At 55.4% G+C, this 14,513-nt stretch overlaps 1 non-coding gene across 1 annotated transcript; it reads right to left on the reverse strand.

The window, feature by feature from the left end:
• Window positions 1-11,686: 11,686 nt before the first annotated feature.
• LOC132540568 (U6 spliceosomal RNA) lies at window positions 11,687-11,793 on the reverse strand. Its single transcript, XR_009551766.1, has one exon. It is a non-coding gene; the product is annotated as a U6 spliceosomal RNA (small nuclear RNA).
• Window positions 11,794-14,513: the final 2,720 nt, after the last annotated feature.

Here is a 14,513-nt window from a genome sequence, read left to right on the forward strand (position 1 = left end):
GGGCATTCACTCTATCCCATTGTGTATTGAAATCTACTCTTAATTGTATGGTTGTAAATGTGTCTCATCTTATGAATACTTGTTTCATGTGTCTGTGCTGCTCCTTATTTGTTTCATAGACAGGGTAATCCATGTAACCCCTTCATGTTATTATGGGTCCCTAGTCATCATGCAATGCCCAAGTTGTTCCTTCCCTTTTTAAAGTCACCTTCTGTTAGTGGGAGCAGCTTTCTACCATTGACTTGGTGCTGCTTTGTCTTAGAAGCTCAGCTGGGTTTCTTGTAGAGAGCAAGTCAACAAATGGTGTTGGGGAAATTGGGATGAAACCTGCAGAAGAAACTGGACCACAACATTGCACTGCACAGAAAAGAGAACTCCAGATAGGTCAAGGGATCTGTAGAAGGGTCACCTAGAACAGCAGGCAGTGGAGCATAATCAAGAGGAGTATAGAACAACTTGCCACAGAGACCTGGAGAGAGAAATGGACACCTGACTTAAATTACACTTTACATGCTTCCTTAGGGGGTACACAGAGAGTACATGATAGGGAAGGGTGCAGCTGTTTCTCTTCTGATGGGTCTGTAGAGTCCTCTGCCAAGCACTGTCCTCCATGGAGCTGCTCTGGGGCAGGTGGCTGCTGTGAGCTGTGGATTGTGTTGCACTGGAGCCGCCATCCTGATGTAGAGCCTTGAGTCATGACCTGGGAAAGAGGTGGATCCTGACTCACAAGTAGCTTTCACACAGACCCTTGACTAACTTAGCAGGAGAGTAGAGAAGACCCACTGACTGGATTAGTTGAGTGACAGGACCCCGTGACTGACTTATCAGGTGAGTAGACAGGACCAGGTGACTGAGAGGAGGAGGGGGCCTGAGGGTGTTCAGAGGCCTGGGGTGCTGAGTGGAGGATAAGGCCTGAGGGTGTTTTAGAGGCCTGGGGTGACATCTCCAGTATCAACATGGTGTCAGAGGTCAACATGGTGAGTGGGATCGTGGGGGAGGGACCTGTGGTCAGATGGCGGCTAGGAGAGTCAGGGGTCTTGGAGGCTGTGAGGGTCTGGGGCCTGTGAGTTGGGGGCCATGAGGGTCTTGGGGGCTGAGAGGGTCTAGGGGCTGAGAGGGTCTGGGGGTGGAGAGGATCTTGGGGGCTATGAGGGTCTTGGGGTCTGAGAGGGTCTGGGGGCTATGAGGGTCTTGGGACCTGAGAGGGTCTGTGGGCTGTGAGGGTCTGGGTGCTGTGAGGGTCTCGGGGATGAGAAGGTATTGGGGGCTGAGTGGGTCTGGGGGCTGTGAGGGTCTGAGGAATGTGAGGGTCTGGGGGCTGTGGGGACTGGTTGCTGTGAGGGTCTGGGGGCTGAGAGGGTCGGGGGCTGGGTGGGTCTGAGGGCTCAGAGGGCCTGGGGTCTGTGATGGTCTGGTCTGTGAGACTCTGGGGGCTGAGAGGGCCTGTGGGCTGAGAGGGTCTGGGGGCTGTGTGGGCCTGGGGGATATGGGGGTCTGGGGGCTGTGAGGGTGTGGTGGCTGAGTGGTCCTGGGGGCTGTTAGGGTCTGGCGTATTGTGGGGGTCTGTGGGCTGTGAGGGCTTGTGGGCTGAGATGGTTTGGGTGCTGTGAGGGCCTGGGGACTGTGGGGGTCTGGGGGCTCTGAGGGTCTGGGGCCTGAGAGGGTCTGGGGCCTGTGAGGGTCTGAGGGCTGTGAGAGTCTGTGGACTATGAGGGCATGGGTGCTATGGGGGTCTTGGAAGCCTTAGGGTCTGGGTGCTGTGAGTTGGGGGCCATGAGTGTCTTGGGGGCTAAGAGGGTCTGGGGGCTGAGAGGGTCTGGGGTCTCTGAGGGACTTGGGGGCTATGAGAGTCTTGGCTGCTGTGATTTTCTGTGAGCTGAGAGGGTCTGGGTGCTGTGAGGGTCTTGGGTGCTGTGATTTTCTGTGGGCTGAGAGGGTCTGGGGGCTGTGAGGATCTTAGGGGCTATGAGGGTCTTGTGGGCTGTTAGGGACTTGGGGCTTGAGGGTCTTGGGGGCTGTTAAGGTGGGGGCTGTGAGGGTCTGGGATCTGAGAGGGTCTGGAGGCTGAGAGCATTTGGGGGCTATGAGAGTCTGGGGTTAGAGGGTCTGGGGGCTGAGATGTGCTGTGTGCTATGAGGATCTTGGGGGCTGAGAGCATCTGGGGGCTATGTGGTTCTTGGAGGCTCAGAGGGTCTGGTGGATCTGAGGGACTGGGTCCTGAGAGGTTCTTGGGTCTGTGAGGGCCGGTGGGCTGAGAGGATCTGGGGCTGTGTATCTGCAGGTTGTAAGTAGGGGGGCTGTGATGTGGGGGACACATGAAACAGTGATTCCTGTCCCCAGTCCCTGTCTTCATTCCCCTATCCTCAGCCTCCTCTCCCCAGTCCCTTGTCCCTGTCCCAAGTCCCCTGTTCTCAGTCACAGTCCCCTGTCCCCTGTCCCCAGTCCCTGTCCCCAGTCCCCCAGTCCTCAATCCCTTTCCCCTGCCCCAGCCCTAGTCCTCAGTCCCCAGTCCCCAGTCCCCAGTCCCCTGTCTCCAGTCCCCTGTCCTGGAAGCTAGCCCAATTCCAGTTTGCTAAGTTCATCTGGCTGAGTGCACAGAGGCCCCTGCCCTCCATCAGGAGCCTGCCTGTACCCCACAGCACCCTGAGCACTCACCAAGCACCACACCCTGGGACTCTCTTCTGGGGTGCTCAGCCAGGGTGCTCAGCCTGAGTGCTCAGCTTGGGGTGCTCATCTGGAATTCTCATCCAAGTGCTCCTCTGGGTGCTCAGGCAGGGTGCTCCTCTGAGGTGTTCAGGCAGGGTGCTCCTCTGGGTGCTCAAGCAGGGTGCTCTCTGGGTGCTCTGGCAGGCTTCTATGTGTGCTCAGGTATGGTGCTCCTCTGGGGCTTTCCACAGGGCACTCATTGGTGTGCTCCCCCTAGGGGGAGATGGGGTGCTCTGCCCCGCCCAGCCCGTCCCTGCCCCCACTGGAGCACCTGTACATGCACCACCCCCATTCCACCAGTGTGGCTGCACTCCCCTCAGCCACAGGATGGGGGCACCGGGCTCAGGGGCTGCGGGCTCTGGCCCTTCCAGTGCTGTTGGCCTTTGTGTGCACGCAGAGGTTCTTATCCCGCAAGCCGGCCAGGGGGCACAGGTCTGCCCTGGGGGGAACTGCACCCCAGCAGCTGGCGGGACCCCAAGAATGGCCGCCCCCATAGGGCCAGGACCACTCCATCTGCACCCCAGACTGGATGGGGGCCCCGGAACTGCCCCCACCCGCGGGGGGACCCTAGAACAGCCCCTAGGTCAGGCTGGGTCCCCAAGATCTGGACCCTCCGGTCAGGCTGGGACCCCAAGATCTGCCCCATCCAGCGGGCTGGGACCCTGAGATCTGCCCCCTCTGGTCAGGCTGGGTCCCCAAGATCTGGGCCCTCCGGTCAGGCTGGGACCCCGAGATCTGCCCCATCCAGCAGGCTGGGACCCGGAGATCTGCCCCCTCTGTCAGGCTGGTACTCGGAGATCTGCCCCCTGGTCAGGCTGGGACCCCCCTCCAGGGGGGGCCCTAGGGCCCTGGAACTGACCCATAGGGCGGGGGGGCAGGACTGAGCAGCACCCACCAGGCACTGAGGTTCCCCTCCCCACAGTGTCAGCAACCCCAGTAACACCTCCCTGGTGAAGGAGAAAGTGGACCAGCTGCTGAAAGGCTATGACATCTGCCTGAGGCCAGACTTTGGAGGTGAGGTTGCTGGGTATAGAGAGTGCCAGGTGCCTAGGAGTTGAGGGTTGCTGAAGTGGGGGTGCATGGGAGGTGAGGGCATGGAGGTGAGGGGCTGCAGGTATGAGGGGGTGAGAACGTGGGGCTGTAGGTGAGGGGGTGCAGCTGATTGGGTGCAGGTGAGGGGGTGCAGGGGGTAGGAGGTGGGGGTGCAGGTGAGAGGGTTCAGGGGGTAGAAGGTGGGGTGCAGGTGAGGAGGTGCAGGTGAGGGGTGAAGGGGGTAGGTGGTGAGGGTTAGGGGTGAGGAGATGGGGTATAAGTGAGGGGGTGCAGGGGGTAGGACTTTGGGTGCAGGTGAGGGGGTGCAGTGGGTAGGAGGTGGGCGTGCAGGTGAGGGGTGCATGGGGTAGGAGGTGGGATGCCGATGAGGGGTGTAGCAGGTAGGAGGTGAGGGTGCAGGTGCGGGGTGCAGGGGGTGGAAGTGGGGTACAGGTGAGGGATGCAGGGGGTAGGAGGTGAGGGTGCAGGTGAGGGGGTGCAGCGGGTAGGAGGTGAGGGTGCAGGTGAGGTTGTGGAGGGGGTAGGAGGTGGGGGTACAGGTGAGGGGTTGCAGCGGGAAGGTGAGGGTGCAGGTGAGGGGGTGCAGCGGGTAGGAGGTGAGGGTGCAGGTGAGGTTGTGGAGGGGGTAGGAGGTGGGGGTACAGGTGAGGGGTTGCAGCGGGAAGGAGGTGGAGTGCAGGTGTGGGGTGCAGGGAGAGGGGGTGACGGTGCAGGTGAGAGTGAATGGTGTCCAGCCCTGTGAGTGTCCTGCATGGTCCTGGCTGTGAACGCCACCTCCAGCACTGTGCTGCACTGGGTCCCTGGTGGCTGACTGTGCCCTGCTCCCTGAAACACCCCAAGTTCCTGGGTGCTGCCCGCCCAGCGCATTTCCAGCTTGAGGCTCGTGTCTGAGTGACCTGTGTGCAGTGTCCAGTCCAGAACAAGGCGGAAGCGCACCTGGTAGTCCCAGCGTTGCCTGAGACAAACCTGTGTCCTGTGGTCTGGAGAAGTGCTGTGTCCACCCCAGTTCCCAGTGGACAGGGTGCTGTATACTAAGCTTCCAATAGAGAGGGCCCTGTCCGCTTTAGGGCCCATTGCGGACTTTCTGTCCACTGCAGCATCCAGTGGGGAGTTCCTGTCCACCCCAGAATCCAGTGGGAGTTCCTGTCCACCTCTCTGTCCAATGGGGAGGGTCCTATCCACTGCAGCATCCAGTGGGAGTTCCTGTCCACCTCAGTGTCCAGTGGGGAGGGTCCTGTCCACTGCAGCATCCAGTGGGGAGTTTTTTCCACAGCAGCATCCAGTGGGAGTTCCTGTCCACCTCAGTGTCCATCAGGGAGTTTCTGTCCACTTCAGCGTCCAGTGGGGAGTTCCTGTCCACCTCACTGTCCAGTGGGGAGGGTCCTGTCCACTGCAGCGTCCAGTAGGGAGGTCCCTGGTGTGGAGGAGCTGTAAGTGGCTGTAAGTGGAAGCTGGCTTGTGCTGGGCCCTCACACTCAGGCCTGTGGTCACTGCTGCCCCATAGCCCCCCCCCCCCGTGGCTGTAGGCATGAACATCAACATATCCAGTATCAACATGGTGTCAGAGATCAACATGGTGAGTGGGATCCTGGGGGAGGGGCCTGTGGTCAGATGGTGGCTAAGAGAGTCAGGGGTCCTGGGGGTCTTGGAAGCTGTGAGGGTCTGGGGGCTGTGAGTTGGGGGCCATGAGGGTCTTGGGGGCTGAGAGTGTCTGGGGGCTATGAGGGTCTTGGCACTATGAGGGTCTGCGGACTGTGAGGGTCTGGGGTCTGAGAGTGGGGGCTGTGAGGGTCTGGGCGCTATGAGGGTCTTGGGGGCTGAGAGGGTCTGGGGGCTGAGAGTGTCTCGGGGCTGAGAGGGTCTTGTGGGCTGAGAGGGTCTGGGTGCTGTGAATCTGCAGGTTGTAAGTAGGGGGACTGTGATGGTCTGTGGCCTGTGAGGTTTGGGAGTTGTGATAGTGGGGTTGTGAGTGTCTCAGTGCTGTGTGGGTCTGGGGAACTGTGAGTTGGGGGACCACGTTTGGTGGCTGTGGGGTGAGAGCTGTGGATTGGGGGACTATGGGTTTGGTGTTGTGGGTTTGGGGTGCTGTAGGTTTTTGGGTCTGTGGGTATGGGGGGCTGTGGGATTTAGGGGCTGTCGATTTTGGACCTGTTGCTTTGGGGAGCTGTGAATTGGGGGGCTGTGGGTTTTGGGGCTGTGGTGTTTAGGGGCTGTGGGTTTAGGGGCTGTGGGTTTGGGGCTGTAGGTTTGGGTGGCTGTGGGTTTGGGTGGCTGTGGGTTTGTGGGTCTGTTGTTTTTAGGGGCTGTGGACTGTGGCTCTATGGGTTTGGGGTCCTGTGTGTTTGGGGGGCTGGGGTTTGTAGCCTGTGGTTTTTAGTGGCTGTGGTTTGGGAGGCTGTGGGTTTAGGAAGCTGTGGGTTTGGGGGCCGTGTGTTGGGGGGTTGTGGGTTTAGTGGCCTCTGGGGTTGGTGCTTTGGGTTTGTGGCCTGTGGGTTTGGGGGCTGTGGTTTTTAGGGGCTGTGGGTATGGGGGCCTGTATGTTTGAGGGGCTGTGGATTTGTGGGGCTGTGGATTGGGGGTTTGCGGGTTTGAGGGTCGTGGTTTTGGGGGACTGTGGGTTTGGGTGTTTTGGGTTGTGGGGCTGTGGGGTTTGGGTTTTGGGTTTTTGGCTTTGGTGTTTGTGGCTTTCGGGGTTGTGGGTTTGGGGGCTGTGTGTTTGGGATTGTGGGTTGGGGGGCTGTCGTTTTGGGGGCTGTGGGTTTGGTTGTTGTGGTTTTGGGGGCTGTGGTCTTGGGGGCTGTGGTTTGGGGCCTGTGGATTGAGGGGCTGTGGTTTTGGGTGTTGTGGGTTGGGGAGCTGTTGATGGGCTGTGGGTTGGGGGCGGGGGTTGTGGATTGGGGGGCTGTGTGTTTGGGTGCCATGGATTTGGGGGGCTATGTGTTTGTGGCCTGTGTGTTTGGGGAGCTGTGGGTTTGTGGGTTGTGGTTTGGGGCTCTGTTGGTGGGGGGATGTGGGTTGAGTGTTGTGATTTGGAGGCCTGTGTGTTTGGGGGGCTGTTGGTTTGGGGGTTTTGGGTTGGGGGGCTGTGGATTTGGGGGTTGTGTATTTGGTGACTGCAAGATGGTGGCTGTTAATTTGAGGTGCTCTGAGGCCCTGGTCCTGGTGAACCCTTCTCCCCCATCCCGTTTTGATAGCATTGTGCCCAGATTCAGAAGGACCCTCAGGAAATTGGGATTAAAAAGTCTTCCTCATGGTGGGCTTGGTGTCCTGGCTGTGCTGTCTCCTTGGTGGGCGCATCACAGATGGGTAGCAGTGGGGACATGGTGGCCTGGAGTGATGAGGGCAGGGGAATTTTGGTGTCCTGGGGACGGGGCCTTCTGTGGGCAGAACCAGGACACCTAGGGGACTGGTTAGGGACACCTGGGAGCTCCCGGGCAGGGACACATGGGGTGGGGAGACACCTGGAGCCCCGGGTGGGGACACCTGGGGCAGGGATTCCTGGGAGCCGGGACAGGTCATCTGGGGGCGCATGGAGGGCACCTGGAGTTGGGGGATACCTGGGGTCCCGGGCGGGGACACCTGGGGCAGAGATTCCTGGAGGCCTGGGACCTGATATCTGGGGTGGACAGGGGACACTTGGGGTGGGGGAAAGATGGGGGCCCGAGGCGTGGACACCTGGGATGGGGAAAGACCTGGGCGTCTGGAACCAGACATCTGGGGGCAGACGGGGACACCTGAGGTGGGGGGAAACCTGGAGGCCAGGGGCGGGGACACCTGGGGTGGGGAGAGACCTGGGGGCCTGGGACCGGAAGTCTGTGGGCATCCTAGGTGGGGGGAAACCTGGGGCAAGTACATCTAGGGGTCTGGAGGCCCAGAATAAACCCTGGGGTGGACACTTGCGGCCCCACCATAGCCCATCCTGGGAAGGTTTACACTGCAGCTGCGCCACCTGGTGTCCCCTGCTGGCAGTGCAGCCACCCTGCAGCTGGCAGCCCTCATGGCTACCTGCCCACTAGTCCAGGCCCCAAGTGACAGTGGTGCCCAGAGGCCCCAAACCGTGTCCCTGAGGTCTGGAGTACAACGGGACTTTCAGTCTGTATTGAGTCAGCTGAGATTGAACACGTGCGTCTGGCGCTGGCCTGGCCCTGGCTTGTGGGGGCCTCAGTGGCTCTATGGGCAGGAAGCCCTGGACCTGGAGTCAAATGGCCACCAGGGACTCAGCTGTGCAGGACAGGAAGCAGGAGGAGTGGGTACTGCAGGTACATCAGGGGGTCTCCAGAGGAGGTGGCCTGGAGTGTTGCAGGGACACCTGGGGGGGCTCCAGAGGTAGAGGGGGCCTGACGGTGTTCAGGGGCCTGGGGTGCTGAGGGGAGGAGGGTTAATGAAGGTGTTCTGGGGCCTGGGGTGCTGAGTGGAGGAGGAGGAGTAGGCCTGAGATTGTTCAGGGGCCTGGGGTGCTGAGGGGAGGATGGGGCCTGTAGCTGGGTGCTGAGCCCACCACAGAGGTTTGCTTTATAGCATCGCCACCTGCTGGCTGGTCAGGCAATGCAGCCACTTGCCCGCCCCTCTGAGGGGGGGAGACAGCTGGGTGAACAGGCAGCTGAGTATGTCTGGGGCTCCGGGGCAGGGATACCTGGGGCAAGGATTCCTGGGGGCCTTGGACCTATCATTTGGGGGTGGATGGAGGGCACCTGGGGTGGGGGAAAACCTGGGTTCCTGGGCCAGGGACTCCTGGGACAGGATTTCCTGGGGTCCTGGGACCAGGCATCTGGGGGCAGATGGGGGCGCATGTAGGGTGGGTGGAATCCTGGGGGCCCAGTGGACACCTGGGGCGGGGATTCCTGGGGTCCTGGGGATGGACATCTGGGTGCGGACAGGGGACACCTGGGGTGGGGGGAAAACCTGGGGTCACAGGGTGGGGACACCAGGGACAGGGATTCCTGAGGGCCACTGAGGCTCCTGGCAGGAGGCTGGGAAGCTGGGCCTGGGAGTCAGGGAAACCTGCAGTAGGGGACACCTGGAGGGACACCTGAAGGCAGGTACATCTAGGGGTCTGGAGGCCCAGAATAAACCTTGGGTGTGGACACTTGCGGCCCCACCAGGACCCATTCCTGGAAGATTTGTGCTGCAGCAGCGTCATGTGGTGGCCTCTGCAGGCAGTGCAGCCACCCTGCATCTGGCAGCCCTCATGGCTGCCAGCCATCTATACCAGGCCCCAAGTGACAGTGGTGCCCAGAGGCCCCACACTGTGTCCCTGAGGTCTGGAGGACAATGGGACTCCCAGTGTGTACGGAGTCTGCTGAGAGTGAACATGTGTGTCTGGTGCTGGCTGTGCCCTGGCTTATGGGGGTCTCAGTGGCTCTATGGGCAGGAAGCCCTGGACATGCAGTCAAATGGCCACCAGGGACTCAGCTGTGCAGGACAGGAAGTAGGAGGAGGGGTGCTGTAGGGACATCTAGGGTGCTACAGAGGAGGAGGGGGCTGGGGTGCTGCAGGGACACCTGGGGGGCTCCAGAGGCGGAGGCCTGATGGTGTTCAGGGGCCTGGGGTGCTGAGGGGAGGAGGGGGCCTGAAGATGTTCAGGGGCCTGAGTGCTGAGATGAGGGGGCCAGAAGCTGTTCAGAGACCTGGATTGCTGAGAGGAGGAGGGGTCTGAGGGTTTTCAGAGGCCTGGGGTGCTGAGAGGAGGGGGTCTGAGGGTGTTCAGGGGCCTGGGGTGCTGAGGGGAGGAGGAGACCTGAGGCTGTTCATGGGCCTGAGATGCTGAGTGGAGGAGGGGGCCTGAGGGTGTTCAGAGACCTGGGGTGCTGTGGGGAGGAGGCTGTTGAGGGTGTTCAGGGGCCTGAGGTGCTGAGAGGAGGAGGGGGCTTGAGGGTGTTCAGGGGCCTGGGGTGTTGAGAGGAGAAGGGGGCCTGAGGGTCTTCAGGGGCCAGGGAAGCTGAGAGGAGGAGGAGCCCTGAGGGTGTTCAGAGGCCAGGGGTGCTGAGAGAAGGAGGAGGCAGGGTGATCAGAGGCCAGGGTGCTGTGAAGAGGAGGGGTCCTGAGGGTCTTTTGCGCCCTGGGGTGGTGAGAGGAGGAGCCAGCCTGAGGGTGTTCAGGGGCCTGGGGTGCTGAGAGAAGGTGGGGGCCTGAGGGTTTTCAGGGGCCTGGAATCCTGAGGGAAGGAGGGGTCCAGAGGGTGTTCAGGGGCCTGGGGTGCTGAGGGGAGGCAGGGGCCTGAGGGTGTTCAGTGGCCTGGGGTGCTGAGAGGAGGAGGGGGCCTGAGGGTGTTTAGAGGCCTGGGGTCCTGAGTGGAGGAGGGGGCCAGAGGGTGTTCAGGGCCTGGAATCCTGAGGGAAGGAGGGGTCCAGAGTGTGTTCAGGGGCCTGGGTACTGAGGGGAGGCGGGGGCCTGAGGGTGTTCAGTGGCCTGGGGTGCTGAGAGGAGGAGGGGGCCAGAGGGTGTTTAGATGCCTGGGGTCCTGAGTGGAGGAGGGGGCCAGAAGGTGTTCAGGGACATAGGGTGCTAAGGGGAGGAGGGGCCCTGTGGATGCTCAGGGACCTGGGATGCTGAGAGGAAGGGGGCCTGAGGGTGTTCAGGGGTTTGGGGTGCTTAGAGGAAGACTGGGCCTTAGGGTGTTCAGGGCTGAGGGGAGGAGGAGGCCTGAGGGTGTTCAGAGGCCTGAGGTATTGATGGGAGGAGGGGGCCCGAGTATGTTCAGGGGCCTGGGGTGCTGAGAGGAGGGGGCCTGAGGGTGTTCAGTGGCCTGGGGTGCTGAGAGGAGGAGGGGGCCTGATGGTATTCCTGGGCCTGTGTAGCTGAGAGGAGGAGGGTGCCTTAGGGAGTAAGGGGCCTGTGGTGCTGAGAGGAGGGGGCCTGAGTTGTTCAGAGGACTGAGGTTCTGAGAGGAGGAGGAGGTTTGAGGGTGATCAGAGGCCTGGGGTGCTGAGAGGAGGAGGGACCTGAGGGTGTTCAGAGGCCTGGGGTGCTGAGTGGAGGAGGAGGCTGGAGAGTGATCAGAGGCTTGGGGTGCAGAGAGGAGGAGGGGTCCTGAGGGTGTTTAGAGGCCTGGGGTGCTGAGTGGAAGGTGCTTGAGGGTGTTCAGGGGCCTGGGGTGCTGAGGTGAGAAGGAGGTCTGAGGGTGTTCAGGGCCCTGGGTTGCTGCGGGGAGGATGAGGCCTTAGGGTGTTCAGGCCGCTGGGGTTCTGAGAGGAGGAGGGGGTCTGAGGGTTTTCAGGGGCCTGGGGTGCTGAGTGGAGGAGGAGGCCTGAGGGTGTTCAGGGGCCTTGGGTGCTGAGAGGAGGAGGGGGCCTGAGGGATTCTGGGTCCTGGGATGCTGAGGATGAGGGGCCCTGAGGGTGTTCAGGGTCCTGGGGTGCTGAGAGGTGGAGGGGGTATGAGGGTGTTCAGGGGCCTGGGTTGCTGGAGGAGGTGGAGGCCTGAAGGTGTTCAGGGGCCTTTAGAATTTAAAAATATTTTACTAGGTACATATAAATATAATGAATTTTAATTAATATAGCATGCAGTTCTATATGCTGACAGTATTAAACAATGAATGAAGTGTTCTCTGGCTACCAAGGTAAACTTTCAAGGTTGTATAGAGCAGATGGTGACATGCAGCTATTTGGTAATATAGTTAACTGACATCACAGGTAATCTGTTTTCCCAGTGGCTTTAAGCTGCAAATAAATAAGCATCAGTTCATCTGGGGTCTGTTTCATGGTCTTCTTTTTGTGACTAGTGGAGAATTATGGTGGACATAGTATAGACTGTGTAGCAGTATTGTGGAAAGATCTGCTCCATTATGCTGCTCCAAACTTTTTTGTGTTCCAGTGTGACAGAAGGGTTTGAACCAAGGACCTATGCACCTCAGGAGCCATGCCCTACATAAAGATTCAGCCATGATTCAGTATTTTTGAACTGAGTACAATTGATTTATCTTATAATTAAAGATATGTCAAGTCTGCTTCACAAATTTGCATGTCCTCCTAGCAGATTAGCCATGCTTATCTTCTCTATATCGTTCCAATTTTAGTATATGTGCTGCTACAGCAAACATCATAAGTCTGCTGAGTGGAAACCTCTGATCCTGGTCCTCCTTTGGTGAAAGAGTTTTGTATAACATCCTCTCTGTCTCCTATGGATGTTATTCTGTTCATAACACTTATTGTTAATTTTGAAATCGATATTGTGAGACTGTAGTTTCCACCAAATACCCATGTTGATTTGAAGGCTCATTTAAGGAACTTAGTGTGTAACTGTTTTATCATTTCAGTAGATACATCACTAGCATTCTTCTGTTTTCCTGATTCCTTGCCTCTGCTCTTATTTTTTTGAGAAGCCCAAAGGATTTTAATAGTTTTATCTTTTTATTTGTTCAATATCTGAAAATTCTCCCATCTGTCTTTCTTATTTTGTTTTAGCAGTTTTATTTCAGAGGTCTTTCTCCAACTGTCACAGAGTCACCTCATGTTTTATATGCTAGTTGCTTCCTGATTTTCCTTTACACTTGCAGGTCTCCAATACATGCAAAGTTTGTCTTTTAGTGATCTATGTCACAGGATAGGGATCCAGTTTACTTTCCGTTAAGTATGCCAGTTTTCTTAGTGTCTGTCTTTTCTTTTTCCATAGATAAAACGGTGCTGCACTTGTATATGAAGTTCCCGTATGTGACTTGAACACTGTATTTTTGTCTCTGGTTTGCTTTTTGTTCTTTTCATTCCATGTTGTTTCAGGACTGTGATTTTTTTTCTTTTTTAAAAAAATTCTTTATTGGGGAATTAATGTTTTACATTCGACAGTAAATACAATAGTTTCTACATGCATAACATTTGCCAGTTTTCCATAGAACAATACAACCCTCACTAGGTCCTTTATCATCCTTTTTGGACTCGTATCCACCCTCCCCCCAAACCCAGAGTCTTTTACTTTGGTGCAATACGCAAAGTCTAGTTCAGGTTCTGCTTGTGTTTTCTCTTGTGATCGTGTTTTTCAACTATTGCTCAGAAACTTTACCTGAATGATTTCTATTGTGGCTGAGTCCATAAATATCAACTATAAAATACATGCAGGCAGATGAAGTAAATCACTTCTGTTTAAATTCCACACTTGTGTTATATTCATGTTATTAAATATTCTTGATTATCATTCTTGCATATATATATATATATATATGTATGTATATATATATTCCTATTTATTTTTGTGTAGAATCCAACAGAGAAATTAGGTGGTCATTATTTGAGTAAAACAAAACCACAAATATTCACATTTTCTGCAGCAGGATGATATACTGTGTGCACATTCTCATTTTGTATTCTGTGGGAAGTCTATCTACCACTTATTCTCTTTACCAGCAGATATTAATTCCCAATTTCATCAAATCTTCTTTCAGAGATTTCATTTTGTCTTATACAGAACAAAGCCCACATATATTTAATTAAAGGAAAACAGCCACAAGTCCACAACAAAGAAAAAACAGTTGTTGTTGTTTTTTTCTCCCCCAGTAAATGGCCCTGGTAAAACGGGACAGTCAGTTTTTCAGCAAAAGAATGTACCTGAACATGTATATTACATGATATACAAAAACTAATTCAAACTGAATAAAAGATTAGAACATGAGATCTAACACCATAAAATCTTAGAAGAAAAACCAAAGGAGTTAAGCTCCTTGATATAGGTCAAAGTAATGCTTGAAAAAATTGGACACTGGAAGTGGACTGTGATTTTGTAGTGTTTTCCCTTCTATGAATAATAGCCTTGTTTGGAAATGATGATAGATTCATAGGAAGTTACAAAATATAGTACAGAGAAGTCTGGTTTTCCCCACCAGTAATATACCATAGCACTTCCTAAATTCCTTAATAGTTACAGTATTATTATTACTAAATTATGTGGTTAGTGCTGTAAGCCATTATGTGGAGAGTAAATCCTCCATTCCTTGCCCATTTTCAAAGCTGGTTTAGCTATAATAATTTTTAAGACTTTTTATATTTATTTATTTATTTATTCCCTTTTGTTGCCCTTGTTGTTTTATTGTTATAGTTATTATTATTGTTGTTGCCATTTTTGGATAGGACAGAGAGAAATGGAGAGAGGAGGGGAAGACAGAGAGGGGTGAGAAAGATAGATACCTGCAGACCTACTTCACCGCTTGTGAAGCAACTCCCCTCCAGGTGGGAAGCCAGGGGCTCAAACTGGGATCCTTACGCTGGTCCTTGCACATTGTGCCACATGCGCTTAACAAGCGGCACTATCTCCCCACTCCCGCTATAGTAATTTCAGGTCCTCCAAACACACAGAGGTATTTTGCTTTGTATTTACACATATTGTTTTGCACATAGTTATTTCATTTCTGATGTATCTGTGATCATCCATAGATTATGTTTTCATACTCATAGAGAGAGAGTAAGAGTCTCCACATTTCTGGAGCTGTTATAGGGAGATAGATGCATGAGAACTAAATAAGTACAATTTTGGCATGTTAAATAGAGAAATCTAATGCAATATTGTTTGGCTGGCAGACTTTATAACTTAATGATGGTTAGAAAAGATCTCAGAGAGAGGAAGACATTCTAGCAGGAGCTTGAAGGAGGTGAGGAAGACTGCCCTGCAGACACTGCTAAGACCCTACTTGGTATCCTGGAAAAAATTCATCAATCTGAATGGAAACAAATAAACAAAAGACCCTCATTCTTGTAGGATAGACAATTGGATAGAGTGACTTTTACTCAACTTGAGAAGGAATCCTTGAGAAGGTTCTGAAATGTATGACA

Source organism: Erinaceus europaeus, chromosome 9, assembly GCF_950295315.1.
Source record: "Erinaceus europaeus chromosome 9, mEriEur2.1, whole genome shotgun sequence".
In the NCBI taxonomy this organism is placed as follows: domain Eukaryota; kingdom Metazoa; phylum Chordata; class Mammalia; order Eulipotyphla; family Erinaceidae; genus Erinaceus; species Erinaceus europaeus.